Consider the following 16,749-nt stretch of genomic DNA (forward strand, 5'->3'; position numbering starts at 1 on the left):
TGGACAAGAGGACCGTCCGTCTGTGCGCTGCCGAGAGGGGGGGGTGGGTAGGAGGCCCTGCCTCTTCTCTAGCAGCGATTTGCCCGCAGAGGGGGGAGGTGGCGGCGCGGCAGCCCTCGTTGACTGGCCGCGCTTAGCTGTCGCTCAAAAACGATGCCCGCCCACAACTCCCGACCCGCGGGCGCAGTTTTTACCCACCGATGATTGGCTGGGCGCTTGGAATGACGTAGGCGTTCGAGAGAAGCTTTTACGACGGTGCGTTGAGAAGGGCGCGCGGTTGCGTAGAGCGGGTAGTGAGGCCCCGAGAAAGCGCGGGGCGAGGGAGGGAGAAGGGGGGGGTCTTCTTGGCCTGCGACCGGCACGAGATTCCTAGGCGCGCGTAGGGCCCTGTCGCCGGATGGTGCCTATTAGGAGCAAGAGCTTCTGTCTTCGCGTTCGCTGGGAGCGAGCAGGGCTAGTGGGCGCGTCTGTGGCTGGCTCCAAGGGCAGCGGCGGAAGGGCCGGGCACCCCACTGTGTGTCTCAGAGGGAGCCCCTCCCCGCCCTTCTCCTCGCGTACGTCTACGGCCCCATCACCGTAGCGTGTCTCAGCCGTTTAGAGTCCGTTGACCCAGCAGCCCTTTGAGGCTGGGCGGTGCCGCCCCGTGCAGCGCAGGGCAGCGGCTACAGAGCCTCGCCCGCGGCCCACAGCGCAGGCAATCCATGGCCTCTTAGCGCTCGATTCTGAATGGGAGCGTTGGGACAGCCGTCTCCTGCTCTCTGGTGGCTGAAACTGGCCACGCGGGGAGTGCGACGCTCTTCAAGAAGCAGTTCGCTGACAAAGAGTCGGGAGGGAGGAGGCATTGAGGGGGAAACGCAGGCTAATTATAGAGTGACCATATGAGCCGCTGGGGCAGGGCAATCTTTTTTTTTTTTAATGCCCTGCCCCGACTTTTTCTGTAGATTTGTCCGTTTCCTCCTTTCCTGAGCGTCAGTGGACAAGCGCAAACTGGACAAAGGCACAGGTTTGCCAAAAATTCGGGCTGCGACCCCTAGCAGGACAGTGTTAGGTGGGAGGGAGAATGGGGTGGAGGAGCAAGTGGGGTTTGAATCCGGCCCCAAGTGGCTGAGAGTCTTGGGCTGGCTGAATGCACAGGGGATAGAGGAGGGGACTTGGGCTTGCCCCACATGCAGGTGGGGTGTGGGGGGTGGCCTGAAATCGGTTCCACACGCGCAAGGCATAGGGACTGAGGCCAATCCTGCACATTAGGGAAAGAGGCCTTGGGGCAGCTATGGGAAGGAACCTTGGCTCACACCTGTGACATGTAGGGATGTAAAATCCCATTTCATTGGCTAACCTGTTAAACTTTGTTTAACGTGTTAACTGATTAAAGGGGAGTGGGGCACTGCTCCAGCCTTGCTGGGCTGAAGTGGCCCTCCCTGCCTAGGCCTGGCCAGTTAAACTTTCATGTCCTTAATGCAGTGGCCATTTTCCCTTGGGGGGGGGGGGAGGGAATATGGTCACCTTATCTAATTAGGAACACTGAACCCCACATTCCTGATTTGCAGTAGCATATATGTGAATGTTTGTTTACAATTCATTTTAAGTAAGTATTTACATAAGATATACGGTTCCCAGAATCAATATGCCAGGTAGTAAAGGCTATTCAAATGCTGCTGAGGAAATACTGTAGGTAGGAGTTTGTGTTATGAAATATTATTAATTCTTAATGGGAGAAAGGAAGTTTGAATCTTTTAATGTGCTTTAAAAAGTATTTAATCTTCCTATAAAAGTATAAATTTTTACCACATGTATTCTAAAACAGTTTTATTTTTCAAGTGGTATTTGAATCACCATCACCATCACCACGATTTGAGCACCAAATAACTTCTTGTGCAAGCAACCTTAGCAACATAAAAGTGATGCCTTTCAGTTGTAACATACTTTGTCATTTTGGTGCACTTTATGAAAGGTAGAGCTATAGATGTGGATTTGATTCAGAGGAGTTGAAGATGCTGCTTAGAAAGTATATATCCAAATAAGAGTAAAAACTACACAAGTGTCTAAATACAAGTTGTATATATTTTCACAAGTAACTATTGATGATGGGATGGCTAACTTGAAACTCTGTAAAAGACATTTCACTGTTTGCCCTCATAAAATCAAGTTCCTTTAAGATGATTAAACTGATATCCCCAAATCACTAATTGCCTCTGAAAATGTAGGTCAATTAGTCTTTTAATGTACAAACAGCTGTGGCACATAATACTTCTGGTGACATGCATTAGGGAGGTGAAGGTTTAACTGGTTAACCCATAAGCCTCAACCTTAATGGATGAGATTTACCGCAGTTAAGGTAAGCTGGTGGGGGCTGGAGCAGCTCCAACCCCACAGAGAGCCCGCCGCAGGTAGAGACTCTGGCATCCTTGCTGGACCAGCCTCTGCCCTTGGTGAGCCTTGGTACCTTTGCAGACAGGAGCTGTTCCGATTAGGATGCTGGAGCAGTCACTGCCTGTGAGGTGCTCTGGCCTGCTGCAGTCGGGCTGCTCCAGCATCCCAGCCAGAGCAGTTCCATGGCAAGCTAGGTTGCCCTGCAGGCAGGGGCTCTTTTGACCAAGATGCCAAAGCGGCCCCTCCCTGTGGGGTACCATGGTCCACCGCAGGCAGTCTGCTGTGGTGGTGAAAGGGACTGCTAGAGCAGCTCCTGCTTTTGGTGGATGAAAGAAGGGGGGCAATATGTTTAACCAATTAGTCAATAAAATGAGAAGAACTCAACCAATGCTTATTGAAGTTCAGTACTTTCTATTCTGCTCTTGTTCTTTGTTTACTATGAAGCAAAATGTATGTTATACTCTTGCTAAATTCTTTAGAACTACTTAATCAAGATTCCTCACTTCACATGGAAAATACTTAAACATTAGTTCTATTAAAGGTGGCAGATGAAACATACATTGACACCTAAGACTATAACTGATATATGGTATCATGAGTAACTTAATTATCACATTATGAAAAACTTAAAAAACAACTAATAGTTTGGTAGCACTTTAAAGACTAACAAAACATGTAGATGGTATCATAAGCTTTCAAGGTGGGATAATTTTAAATACAAACACAAGATGACATTCCAAGGAAGAAAAATTATAAAAAGCAGCCTAAGAACATCAACAAAACCTGTTTTTACATGAAGTAACTGATTCCCTTTGTAAATACTGCACCCTGATGATTGTATCATTGAAGGTAACAGAGTAAAAGTTCTTTGAAGGGATTAGTGTGACACTTAACATCACTGCATAGAGAATTCTCTGGAGTTATGTACTACTGGCTAAAGTGTATCTGTAAGGAAACTTAATTTTGACTGCCAACTAGGGCTATTACTTACTGTTTAAAAAGTTAACTGGTTAAATGCTGTTTAACCAATTAATCCTCATGAGGCTCCCCCGCTCCTGGTGTGATGCGGTGGGCCCAACCAGACTGTAGCCAGCTCCACACTGCACCCAGTAAGCATTCTAGTAAAGCTCATGCTTACCCAGTAATTACCTTTATATCCCAACGTAGCTCTGTTTTCGTTCTTTCTAGAAAACATACTGAAAGTCTATTTAAAAAAAAAAAAAAACCACCTTTGTGACTTTTCCAGGTATAAAGGTCCATTAATTGTCTCCTGCTACGCAGGACTGTGACTTCTGGTAATGTGCAAGACCTACTGGATAGATTGTAGCAACAGGGTTCCCAAGCTGCAGTGGGATAATTAGGGATATGCATACAATCATTTTGGCATCAGCCCTTGTTACGGAACAGGTTATTTTTCCAGGGAAATGCAAGCACTGGTAGGTTGCTGGAGACACTTCAGTGATATCATTATTGGCTGGCCAGAAAAAGTGTATGATTTTTGCAACTTTAGGAACACATCTGTTCAGAAATCTGGAAGCAGGGATGTTCTTTCCCAGCCTCTGCATAGAAATGCCAGCAGTGACTGGGGTGATCCACAACTATCCCTTGGTCCCCTGGCTTATGAAACCTTGTGCTGGACACATCAACAGCTCCAAGAAAAGATCCACCTGCTCAGTGTAAGTGCAAAATGACAGATGCAGGTGAATGTTTTTATGGCAGATTGAAGGGACACTGGGACTGTTTACTCACAAGATTGGAGCTCAGTGAGAAAAATGTCCCGGGGTTATAGCTACCTGTTCTGAATAATATAGGTGGAAAAGTTGCCACTACAATGGAGAGCAGAGGTGGGTGTCTCACTATCTGAGGGCTAGTCTACACTAGAATCACTACAACAGTGCAGCTGAATTGAGGTAACAACTGCTATAGCATTGCTAGTTCAAATGCTAGTCTATGCCAGTGGAAGGGAGCTCCCTGTTAGCATAATTACTCCTCCTCCCCAATCCAGAGTAACTGTCAGCGGGAGAGCAATAGTGCTGTCCATTAGGTTGGTGTAATTTACTTGCTCAGAAGTAGCTTTTTCACACCTCTTGAGTGACTTAAGTTGTACCAGCACTATTGTGTACAATTCCTATGAACCATCAAATGTAAAGGCTTTAAAAGAGCTCAATGCAGAGCCATGAGTCTGAGGGAGGCCTTGAAAGAACACTTTAAAAATCAGCCACTCTGATGTGGTGTGGACTGTTCTCCACCTGGCCCTGATGTTATGGAGGCCATTAGGAACTGTAGGGTGCTTGATGTATGCTCATGACTATAACCATCTTAAGGCACCTATTAAATTTGTGATGCTTACTGTACATTTATAATTATTATATTGTGTCTGATTCTTTGAGTTCTGTTATTGTACATCGGGGTCAGCAGACTTTGGCACTTGGCCCTTCAGGGTAATCTGTTGGTTGACCAGGAGACATTTTGTTTACCATGACCGTTCGCAGGCATGGTTCCCTGCAGCTCCTGATGGCTGGAAAGGGAATGGTTAATCACCAGCCGAGGCAGACTATGCCTGTAGGGCTATGTCTACACTGGCATGATCTTGTGCAAAAACTCTTTAGCGCAAGAGTTCTTGCGTTAAAGTAGTTGTGCAAGAGAGCATCTACACTGGCATGTGCTTTTGCACAAGAGATGTGCTTTTGCGCAAGAGCATCCATGCCAATGTAAACGTTCTTTTGCGCAAGAAAGCTCTGATGGCCATTTTAATTGTAGGGCTTTCTTGCAAGAAATTCATGTTGCCTGTCTATACTGGCCTCTTGCACAAGAACAGTTGCGCAAAAGGGCTTATTCCTGAGCGGGAGCATCATAGTTCTTGCGCAAGAAGCCCTGATTTCATACAGTAGAACGTCAGTTTACTTGCGCAAGAACACACGGCCAGTGTAGACAGGCAGCAAGTTTTTGCGCAAGAGCAGCCGTTTTGGTGCAAGATCACGCCAGTGTAGACACAGCCTAGATGGTCAAGGTAAACAGAATGTCTTGCAGCCCGACTGTGACAAGTAGTGAATGCTTTCACTAGAACTAGTAATAAAGGATGAATTATTTACCAACAAATAGATTGTTACCAAAGCAAGGTGCGATTAAAAATACAATAAAAGTTTCTGAAATGAACAGAGCTTAAAGGGGAGAGAACATTTATGTCCACTTAGCTACCCATACAGCAACCATGGCTCCTATCTTGGTGTACGTGAAGCTGTAGTTGTCCTTACTGTCTCACAGCATGGCATGGTAGAGCTAAGGACATTGCCTCTGCTGCCATGTGGAATGTTGAGGGCTCGGGGAGATGCTAAAATGGAGTTTTCCATTAACTGAGGCAATCCCATGATTGTAGGAGCTGCAGGTTAAATGAGTCTTCAACACCTGCATTAACAGGTGTGTTGTGAGCAAGAGATGAGAAGTCATTCTTCCACTCTACTTTGCACTGATTAGGCCTCAGTTGGAGTATTGTGTCCAGTTTTGGGTGCCACATTTCAAGAAACGTGGAGAAATTGGAGAAGGTCCAGAGAAGAGCAACAAAAATGATTAAAAGTCTAGAGAACATGACCTATGAAGGAAGACTGAAAGAATTGAGTTTGTTTAGTTTAGAAAAGAGAAGATTGAGGGGGGACATGATAGCAGTTTTCAGGTATCTAAAAGGGTGTCATGAGGAGAGAGAAAACTTGTTCATCTTGGCCTCTGAAGATAGAACAAGAAGCAATGGGCTTAAACTGCAGCAAGGGAGGCTGAGGTTGGACTTCAGGAAAAAGTTCCTAACTGTCCGGGTAGTCAAACACTGGAATAAATTGCCCAGGGAGGTTGTGGAATCTCCATCTGTGGAGATATTTAAGAGTAGGTTAGATCAGTGGTCCCCAACCATTTGGGGTTGCCGGGCACCAGGGGGCGTGGCCATTCGCCTGCCGGGCGCCCAGGAGGGCGGGGCCCCCCCATAGCCGCATTCCGGGGCCGGCGCTCTCCCCTCAAGCGCCGCGTGCCCGGGGCTGGCGCTCTTCCCCCCCCCCCCCCATCCCCCAAGCGCCACACGCCCGGGGCGGCGCTCTCTCCCCCCCCCCCCCCTTCCCCAAGCGCCCGGGGCCGGCGCTAGCGCTTTCTCCCCCCCCCCCATGCGCCGCGGGGCATGAATCCGCGGCACCCCCGGGGCCGGCGCTCACTGAGCACCACGTGGGGACCACGGGGTTAGATAAATGTCTATCAGGGATGGTCTAGACAGTATTTGGTCCTGCCATGAGGGCAGGGGACTGGACTCGATGACTCTCGAGGTCCTTTCCAGTCCTAGTATTCTATGATTCTATAGCAGAAAAACCACATTAGTTCTGGTACAGCTCCCTCTCTGTCTCTTGGGTCCAGGGGCAGCCCATGCCTATAGGCAAACTAGGCAGCCGCCTAGGGCACCAAGTTACATGGGGTGCCAAATTCCAAATACCCTGCTACTTCCATTTCCCCTTCCGGTGCCTTACCTAGAGTATGGCTTCCCTGTGGCCAGGAGGGGGGTAAGTCCTGGGAGAGGGGGTGCGCAGGGGGGTTTCCCCTGTGCCGCGGGACGGGGGGTCAGCCCCGGGAGAGGAGGAACGCGGGAGTTTCCCCTGTACCATGGGAGGGGGGGTTGGCCTCGGGGGAGAAGGAACACGGGAGTTTCCCCTGCAACGCGGGAGGGGGGCATGCTGGCTTCTCTCGGGGGGGGGGATCTTGGGAGGAGGTGGGTGCAAGGGACTCTCTCCCCTGACTGGCACCCTGTTCCCTCTCCCCAGCCTCCAGCCCCAGAACTCCATCCCCAGCCCCTCGGCCCCCAGCCACAGATCTCCTTCCTCGGCCCCCAGCCACAGAACCCCATCCCCAGTCCCTTGGCCCCAGCCACAGAACTCCTTCCCCGGCCTCCGGCCCCAGACCTCCATCTCCAGCCCCTCAGCCCCCAGCCACAGAACTCCATCTCCAGCCACAGAACTCCATCCCCAGTCCCTCGGCCCCCAGCCACAGAACTCCTTCCCCGGCCCCCCTTTCCCCAGCACAGAATCAAAACCCTCAGTGGATATCTGCCCTTGGAGTTGGGGGGGGGGGGGGCGCCAATTGCATGGTTCGCCTAGGGTGCCAGTTGCTGGCAGCTAGTCTAGGGCCGCCCCTGCTTGGGTCTTTCTCCTGTCTGCTCTTTCCCTCTCCATACTTTCTGCAATATTTACCCTCATAGCCCCCTGTTTACAGACTAATGTAGAACTGAAAAATTGTTCTCCGTGGCCTCTGATAAGACAAGAAACAATGGGCTTAAATTGCAGCAAAGGAGGTTTAGGTTGTACATTAGGAACAAATTCCTAACTGTCAGGGTGGTTAAATACTAGAATAAGTTGCAGAGGGAAGTTGTGGAATCTCCATCTCTGGAGAGCAGAGTTAGATAGACATCTATCTATTAGTTCTAGATGTGAGGGCAGGAGACTGGATTTGATGACTTCTCGAGGTCCCTTCCAGTTCTAGTGCTCTATGATTCTATATTTGCATTCAAAACATTTCTATAAAAATATGGAGGTGCAGATGGCTCACTCCATTTCTCAGTGGCAGCTGTCCACAAAAGCCAGTTATCACAAACTAGCATTCTTGTGAGCAATCCTGAACAAGGGGCCAAGGATTGGATATGGTAACTGAACTACTGTACAGTAGTGGGAAGGGGATCTGGACTAAGTCATGCTGATGGGCCAGCCTGGGTAATGTTTATTTGTTCCTGCCTATAGTATACCAGTTTGAGGACTAGATACAAGATGTCAAGGTCTAGGGCTACTCACCTGGCATGTTTTGCTAGCATCACTTTTGGAGCCACCTCTCCTTTGTTATAAAGTAAAACTCCAGTTGTTCGGCATCCAGTGGACCGGCACTCCCAGTAGTCCGGCACTAACAGGAACCCGGAAGTGCTCTGGCCAGCCGGACAATTGGAGCTGCTCTGCCCCCGGCTTCCCCAAGTCCGATGCTGGTCAGTTTCAGTAGCGGCAGACTTGGGGAAACCTGGGGTAGCGTAGCTGGGGTGCTGCTGGGTTGGTCCCGCAGCGCCGCCCCTCACCTGAGCGGCACTGTGGGACCAACCCGGCAGCTCCCCAGCTGCTCTGCCCCCGGTTTCCCCAAGTCTGCTGCTGCTGAAACTGACCAGCAGCAGACTTGGGGAAGCCAGGAGCAGAGCTTCCCCAAATCCGCTGCTGGTCAGTTCCAGCAGCGGTGGACTTGGAGAAGCCGGGGGCAGAGCATCTGGAGTGCTGCCCACTCTGCGCAGTTCCCCGCCATCCCTGCCCTCCGACCCCTGATAGCCCCCCCTTCCGGTACTCCGGCATATCCAATAATCCGGCACCCCCTGGGTCCCAAAGGTGCTCGATTATTGGAAGTTTACTGTACTTGTTTTTAAATGGACTTAGGCCATCATCCTGCGTTTCTTGAACCTCTAGAATTGCCAATGAAATCAATGGGAGTGTTGAGTGCTTAAGAGGGCGGGGGGGGGGGGGTTGAGGGGGGTTGTATCCCGCACAAGCTTTTTCAGGAAACAATGAATATAATGATTTGTTTGAGCAGCATTTCCCCTGCTGTCACCAGTGCAGATTTCTGCTTGAACTGCAATATGCTTGCTGCAATTTTTTTAGCAAGACAGACTCACAAAGTAGATTGTGATGATTGTAGTTTTATAGGATAGCTTGCATACAGTTATCATAAAAGAATACAAAATGAACAGTAATTACTTCAGATTTGTTACTAATTCTAATACTTTAGTCACTGATTGCAAGGTTATAATAAACAGAAGCTGATAGTGGCATGAGTGGACCAGAATTCTCACTTGTTGCAATTTGTCATTTGTTTGGTTTAGTAGCAAAATAATTAGCCTTTATTTGAACAATATGTCCACAAGTGCAGACAATTATATTATATTATATTAGTGATTAAATGACATTCAGTACTATCAAGGACTTCTTAGCAACATTATTTATGTTTTGCATAAATATTACAGAAAAAACTCGAACTTCATAAGTCAAATCTATCCTTAGCACAATTCAAAAAGACTTCATCTTCCACAAAGTTTTTCTAGACAATTTATAGTATAGTTTGTAAGTGCTGAAAACAAACTTGATTTAGAATCAAGAGTAAAATTTGTCATGGCAGCTGCGAATAGTAAGTAAAAATAATAAATAATGTCTTGCATCAACTCACCCCACAGAATTTAAAAAATTCCTTTAACATCTAGGCTATGTCTACACTGCAGAGTTTTTGCGCCAACACTGCAATTTTTGCACAAAAACTTATGGAGCGTCCACACCTTAAGCGTGTTTTTGCGCAAGAACATTTACAGTGAATTGACAGAACAGAAGGGGTTTTGTGGTATATTTATTCCTCTTTCTACAAGGAATAACTCCTTTTTGCGCAAGAGCTCTGTGCAAAATAGTGTTTTTTCTGCAAAAACAGCCTATCGAAAGAAGCACAGATGTCCTGGTGGCCATTCTGTTAATGGCAATCAGAGCTTTCTTGTGAGACAGCATCCATGCAGTCTGGTTGCTTTCTTGTGCAAAAGTGCATCGCTTTTCCGATGCGCTTTTACAGTATGGACGCACTCTTGCGCAAGAAGTTTTTGCAGAAGATCTTTTCCGCAAAAAGCTTCTTGTGCAAGAAGCCTGAAGTATAGACCAGTGTTTCTCATCCAGTGGTACAAGTACCCTTAAGGGTACTTGAGAGAAGTCTGGGAGCATATATTAACACAACTGAAATTTGGAGAAAACTGAATTTTTGTTTTAAGATTTACAGCGCTTTATTACGTTTGTACTTTTTACATCCAAAAATTTCATTGCCCACCTGGCTACAATTAAGTTGTTTAAACAAATGTGTTGCAACGGTAGAAAAAAATTGTGTATTGAAAAGCTGTAGGTATAGGGGGGTACTTATAATTTTTTTTTTTTTGAAAAAGGGGTACCTTATAAAAAAAAGTTGAGAAACACTGGTGTAGACGTAGCCCTAAGGTTTCCAATAAGGTGTACAAACTATGGGCTTGAACTTGCCAACTCCTACCTATCTGAGTTGTCCTACTGAAGCCAGTGGGAGTAATGAAAGATCTAATCATGTTAGAGGTTCTTCTTCGGGTAGCGTCCCCGTGGGTGCTCCACTGTGGGTGTCGAGCTCGTCCTGGCGCCGCAGATTGGAGATCTTTTAGCTGTTGTCCGCCGGACCGTGCATGCATGTTGCGGCTTTTCATGCCATTTCCAGTCGTGCAGTCCGGCTCCTGCCAGTGCCTCCTATCCATCTTAGGGCACAGACGGAGAAACAGCTCCGTCTCATGTCAATCCTGACAGGACCTGAGAGGAGAGAGAAAAATTTGTATATAGTTATTATTATTACTTCTTAGTGTTATCTAATTTCTTGTTAGCGCGTTTCCCCTCCCCCCCCCAAGTTAAAAGTTAACGATCATTAGGTTTAGTTAGATTGTTGAAATGCCTGGCTCCCCAGGCTTCAAGAAGTGTGCAACATGTAAGGAATCACAAGCCGTTGTGATGGACATTTATCTTGTATAAGATGTCTCAGAGAGAGGCACATTCCTCAGAAGTGTTGCCACTGTTCGAAACTTACGGCTAGGGCACGAAGAGACTGCGAAATGTGGCTCAAAATGTTACTGTTTGATAAAGCCCTTCGGCCTCAGTCAGACCCTCCAGTGAAGCCATCTTGCCACGCTTCTCCGCCTGTGGCACATAAGAAGAAAACTCTTTCCCCGTCTCGCTCCTTACCACCGACCAGAGTGAGTATGGGTGATAGACCGGGCACCTCAGGAGTGATGGTGACCTGTAGACCAGAAGTGTGTACCGCATTTTGCCCTAAATCGGCTCTGATTCCAGCAGCACCCTCGGTACCGAGTCGGTCAACAGTGGTGACATCAGCACCAGACATCCCGGCACCGAGAGTGTCATCACTAGTTATGTCAGCACCCAGTCTGCCGGCACTGACTCCACCACCGGCACCGACTCCGGCATCTCCAAGCGGGTCAGCACCGAGGACCTCAACCACTGCTCCACCGGCACCAATACATGTGGAACTGACATTTTCCCAAGACATAACGACTCCTAGGTCGATGCCATCCGCATCACCAACACACCGTGCTACGGTACTGGGTGGGGTAAGGAAGAAGATGCCCAGACTCCCTACTCCATCTTCTAGCCCTGAGCCAGAAGCCTTCTCTCCCAAACCACCTTCTCCACCAGTACAACCATCTCACTCAACCCACCATATTTATCGGTCACGATACTCTGCATCCAGCATGTCGCCTCATCCGAGACATCAACTACTATCACCGCTATTATTCCCCATCACCATCTTACTCAAGGGGACGATCCAGATCACAGAGATCTCCCTCATATCGCTGGAGTTCTCACTACAGGGACCACTACAGAGGTGATCGAAAGTATTCTCCATACCATGACAACCGTTGGCGTAGACACTATACTTCCAGGGAGCACTCACTCCGCTCACCTGTCCATTCAAGAGCCATATCACCTTCACCTGCTCCTTCGTACACCGCACCAGACAAGAGCAGGTCTGTCTCCCCTCCTAGTACAGACAGACTACCTATGTCCACCGGCAACCAATGAGCAGTGGCCCAGCACATCACGGTGGAGAGTGCCCATCTTTCAGATACTGAGGATTCTCACCAACAGTCCCCCACAGATGTGGCCTCCTCTTCCCCCAATGATGCCGTATTTCAGGGAGACACCTCACCAACTGACACCCTAAAGGACTTCCAAGAGCTGTTCAAAAGGGTCGCTGAAAACCAGAAGGTCCAACTGGGAGAGGTCCAGCAGAAACAATATCATCTGCTGAGAAACCTGCATCCATCCCACTCATCCATGGTTGCCCTTCTACTGGATGAGGCACTATTATAGATTGCTAACGACATCTGGCAAACCCCAGCCTCTGCTCCACCCACCAACAAAAGGGCGGACAAGAAATACTTTGTCCCGGCCAAGGGTATGGAGTTCTTGTTTAACCATCCTCAGTCAAACTCCCTGGTCATGGACGCGGCCCAACAAAGAGCCAAAGTACCTCAATATAAAAATACTTCCAGAGACAAGGATAACAAGAGGCTCGATCTATTAGGCAGGAAGGTGTACTCTGACACATTGACACACTGCATGGCGAATTATTCAGCCTTGCTGACCAATTACAACTTTGATAATTATGCCAAACTGGTTCCTCTTCTTGAACATCTCCCGGAGGCCAAGTGCCAAGTCCTGAAGGCGATCATACAGGAAGGATACACCTCCTTCCGTTCCGCGCTCCATATTGCTTTGGACACAGCCGATGCAGCAGCCACATCCATGGTCATACGTAGGGCTTCATGCCTCCATATGGCGGCAGTCCCCAAGGAGCTCCAGAATAAGGTGGAGGACTTACCCTTTGATAGGCCAAGTCTCTTTGTGAATAAGACGGATCAAGTCCTCCACTCTGGGAAAGACTCCCGTACAACATTGAAAACATTGGGGATGTATACACCACCTTTCAGGCAAAGGCGGTATATACCCTACCAAAGACAGAGGCCTTTTTCCAACACACCGCCTCAGCCTAGACAATATGGCCCTCAGAGAGTAAGACAGCATCCTCACAAGTGCCATCTTCAGGCGCCTAGACCAGCCCATCAGCAGTTAAACAAGCAGCAGGATTGACGGGAACATCGAGGGACTGCAAGCCATCCAGTTGTTGCCCAGCTGCAATGTCCCCAAAACTCTCTTTCACCATCGTTTGAGGCCCTTTCAACATCGTTGGGCTGCAAAAACATCAGACCAATGGGTCATGCAGCTCATAACGTCAGGCTACGTGATCCCATTTGCGTCTCCACCCCCTTCCACTCCTTTCCCTCCGTTCCTCTTCAGGGACCCATCTCACGAATCTCTTCTCAAACAAGAGGTGGCCCACCTACTCAACATAGGAGCAATAGAGAGGGTTCTGGAGGCGTTCAAAGGCAGGGGTTTTTACTCCCATTATTTTGTAACAGAAAAAGTCAGGGGGTTGGAGACCCATTCTCAACCTTCGGTGGTTGAATCAATATCTCCACAAGCAGCGCTTCAAAATGGTGACACTAACAGCAATCATACCGGCACTGGAGCAACACGACTGGTTTGCATCCCTCAATTTACAGGATGCTTACTTCCATATTACCATTCACCCGGCTCACAGACGATTCCTCCGTTTCCTAGTAGGCAACAACCATTACCAATACAAGGTCCTTCCATTCGGACTATCATCAGCCCCGAGGGTTTTCTCCAAAACCCTAGCTGTAGTGGCGGTGTTTCTTTATCGACTAGGGATCATTATTTTTCTATATCTAGACTGCCTCCTCAGAGCCCCTTCCTTTGAGGAAGCCTTACGAGCCGTCGCTATCACAAGGTCTCTCTTCGATGCCTTGGGACTCATAGTCAACATTCAGTACTCTTCCCTTACGCTACAACGGTCTATAGAGTTCACAGGAGCCCGCCTTGACTCCACCACGGCGCGTGCCTACCTATCTGCTCCCAGATTTCTTGCCATACAAGACCTTGTACAGGTCATCACTATGAGTCCTACGGTTGCCATTCTTACATGCATCCGACTCCTAGGGCACATGGCAGCGAAGACATACATTGTGGCCAACACAAAGCTCCACCTCCGATGCCTTCAGCACTGGGTATCCAAGATATATGCCCCTGGCAGGCATGACATACACAGGACAGTGATAGTACCCCCCATAACGAAGCAATCCCTGAACTGGTGGACTATTCCTCACAACATGTTGACAGGTATACCATTCCACAGTCCTCAACCCTCGGTTCAGCTCACGACAGACGCTTCCCTTCTGGGATGGGGGGGCACACATGCAAGGGAGTCAAGTACAAGGCTACTGGTCCCCTGAGGAATCCCTTCTCCATATAAACCTGCTGGAGCTATGAGCTGTGTCCAATGCCTGAAGACACTTCCTCCCGCTTATTCGCAGCCAAGTGGTAAGGATACTAACAGACAAGATCACAACAGTTTATTACATAAACAGACAGGGAGGAGCTCGCTCACACTCCTTTTGCATGGAAGCGGTCCGTCTGTGGAATTTCTGCAACCAACACAACGTGACCCTCACAGAAGCCTACCTGCTAGGGGAAGTCAGTATCACGGCAGATGCACTCAGCAGGCAATTTGCCCAGCAGCACGAGTGGGAGATACACCCGTATGTTCTTCGTACTGTATTCGACAAGTGGGGTCATCCATCCGTCAACCTCTTTGCCACCCAGTACAATGCAAAATGCGTACAATATTGTTTGACGGCGGGTATTGGGCAAGCATCCAAGGGGAACACTTTCCTCTACAACTGGTGTCATCGTCTACTGTATGCATTCCCTCCTACTCCTTTAATTCCAAGGGTCCTGGAGAAGGCAATCATGGACAAAGCAACAGTGATTTTCATAGCACCATTCTGGCCCCGCCAGACTTGCTTTCCTTTTCTGTTTTGAATGTCACCTCATCTTCCGTACCATCTTCCTAGTCGACCCGATCTACTCACACAGGATCACGGCTGGATACTACACCCACAACCGCATCACCTCGCTCTCTCCACATGGCTCCTAATTGGTTCAAAGAGACAGAGATGAGTTGTTCCCATGAAGTCAGAAATGTTCTCTTACACAGCAGAAAATCCTCAACACGCACTTCTTGCTTGCAGAAATGGCTAAGATTCCAACAATGGTGCTCAGCCCAGAACCTGGACTCTATTAGAGGTTCATTATTCACAGTTTTAGAGTATATTCTTCACCTTAAGCATGCTGGGCTCGACCTTTCATCGCTGCAAGTGCACCTAGCTGCTATTACAGCCTTTCACCAGCCTATATAGGGGTACACCCCCTTCTCCTATCCAATTAATGAAGGGTTATTAAAAGGCCTCACCAATCTTATCCCCGAACACAGACAACCTCTGGATGTGTGGAATTTAGAACTGGTCTTAGCTACCCTAATGCATCCACCATTTGAGCCTTGGCCACATGCGACTTTAATACCTTAAAGATGAAAGTCGTATTCCTCCTAGCTATCACATCTGTTCGTAGAGTGGGGGAATTAGTGGCCCTCTCAGCTTATCCCCCCTGCACCATCTTTATACCACAAGAGGTCATCCTGCATCCCCAACCATCCTTCTTACCTAAGATTAATTCTTCCTTCCACATAAATGAACCAATTATTCTACCCGTATTCTATCCGAAACCACATGCTTTGGAACGTCAGTCAAGACTACACTCCCTTGACGTCCCCAGGGCCTTGGCTTTTTACATCAAAAGGACTCGCAAATTGCGGAAGTCACAGCATTTGCTGATTTCGATAGACTGTCGCACCAGGGGTCGCCCACTCTCCTCGCAGCGAATTTCCAGAATAATCATCTCCTGCATCAGATGCTGCTATGAGTTAAGGAACATTTCACTTCCACACACCCTCATGGCCCACTCCACTAGAGCAATGGCCTCCTCAGCAGCTTTCCTCAAGGGGATTCCCCTAAAAGATATTTGCCGAGCGGCCACCTGGTCCTCGGACTTCACATTTGCAAGACACTACGTGCTACAAAACATGCAAGATGAAATGCTGTAGCCACCACAGTGCTTCCCACAGTGCCTTACTCTGGCCACTACTGTAAAGTCACCCACAGTGGAGCACCCATGGGGACACTACCCAAAGAAAAAGAAGTTGTTACTCACCTTGTGTAGTAACGATGGTTCTTCGAGGTGTGTGTCCCCCCCCCCCCGTGGATGCTCCACTACCTGCCCTCCTCCCCTCTTTGGAATCTGTTCTTTATGTCTTTCAGACCTCAACGATCAGGAGGAACTAGCCGGTGCAAGACCGCGTGACTGGAAATGGCACGAAAAGCCACAACATGGCCGCCACGCATGCGCGGTCCAGCGGACAACAGCTAAAAGATCTCTGATCTGCGGCACCAGGATGAGTCCAGCACCCCCGGGGACACACACCTCGAAGAACCATCGTTACTGCACAAGGTGAGTAACTTCTTTTCAAGAGTATGCACATGCATGTGCATTTGTAGAGATTCCACAGTGAGAGTCGCATTGAACTTTTCTCTTAAATCAGTATTATGATCTCCAGAGCTCGCCAAGCGGCGGCGAGCACTGCTCGCCAACCACACAGTTCGGCATGCTGTGCATGTGCAGACCGTGCAGCGCATGTATTAACCACACTGCGCGGCTGTGCCAGCTTGTAATCTACTCACCACAGGCGAGTAGATTACACTAATTGTTGAGCCCTGATGATCTCTCTGTTTCACAGTCTAGTAACTATTAGTTTCTAAGTGTATCAGTTTCTGTTCAAAGGAAGCTAAATTTA

At 48.5% G+C, this 16,749-nt stretch overlaps 1 protein-coding gene across 1 annotated transcript in view; it reads right to left on the minus strand.

Annotated features, from left to right (window-relative positions):
* Positions 1 to 332, minus strand: part of XPO1 (exportin 1) — a 70,193-nt gene extending 69,861 nt beyond the window's left edge. The window contains exon 1 of the mRNA XM_075925550.1: positions 199 to 332. The gene's annotated coding sequence lies outside the window, so the exon portion shown is untranslated. The remainder of the gene's footprint in view (positions 1 to 198) is intronic.
* Between the last annotated feature and the right edge of the window lie 16,417 nt (positions 333 to 16,749).

The sequence above is a fragment of the Pelodiscus sinensis genome, chromosome 3 (assembly GCF_049634645.1).
Source record: "Pelodiscus sinensis isolate JC-2024 chromosome 3, ASM4963464v1, whole genome shotgun sequence".
Taxonomy (NCBI): domain Eukaryota; kingdom Metazoa; phylum Chordata; order Testudines; family Trionychidae; genus Pelodiscus; species Pelodiscus sinensis.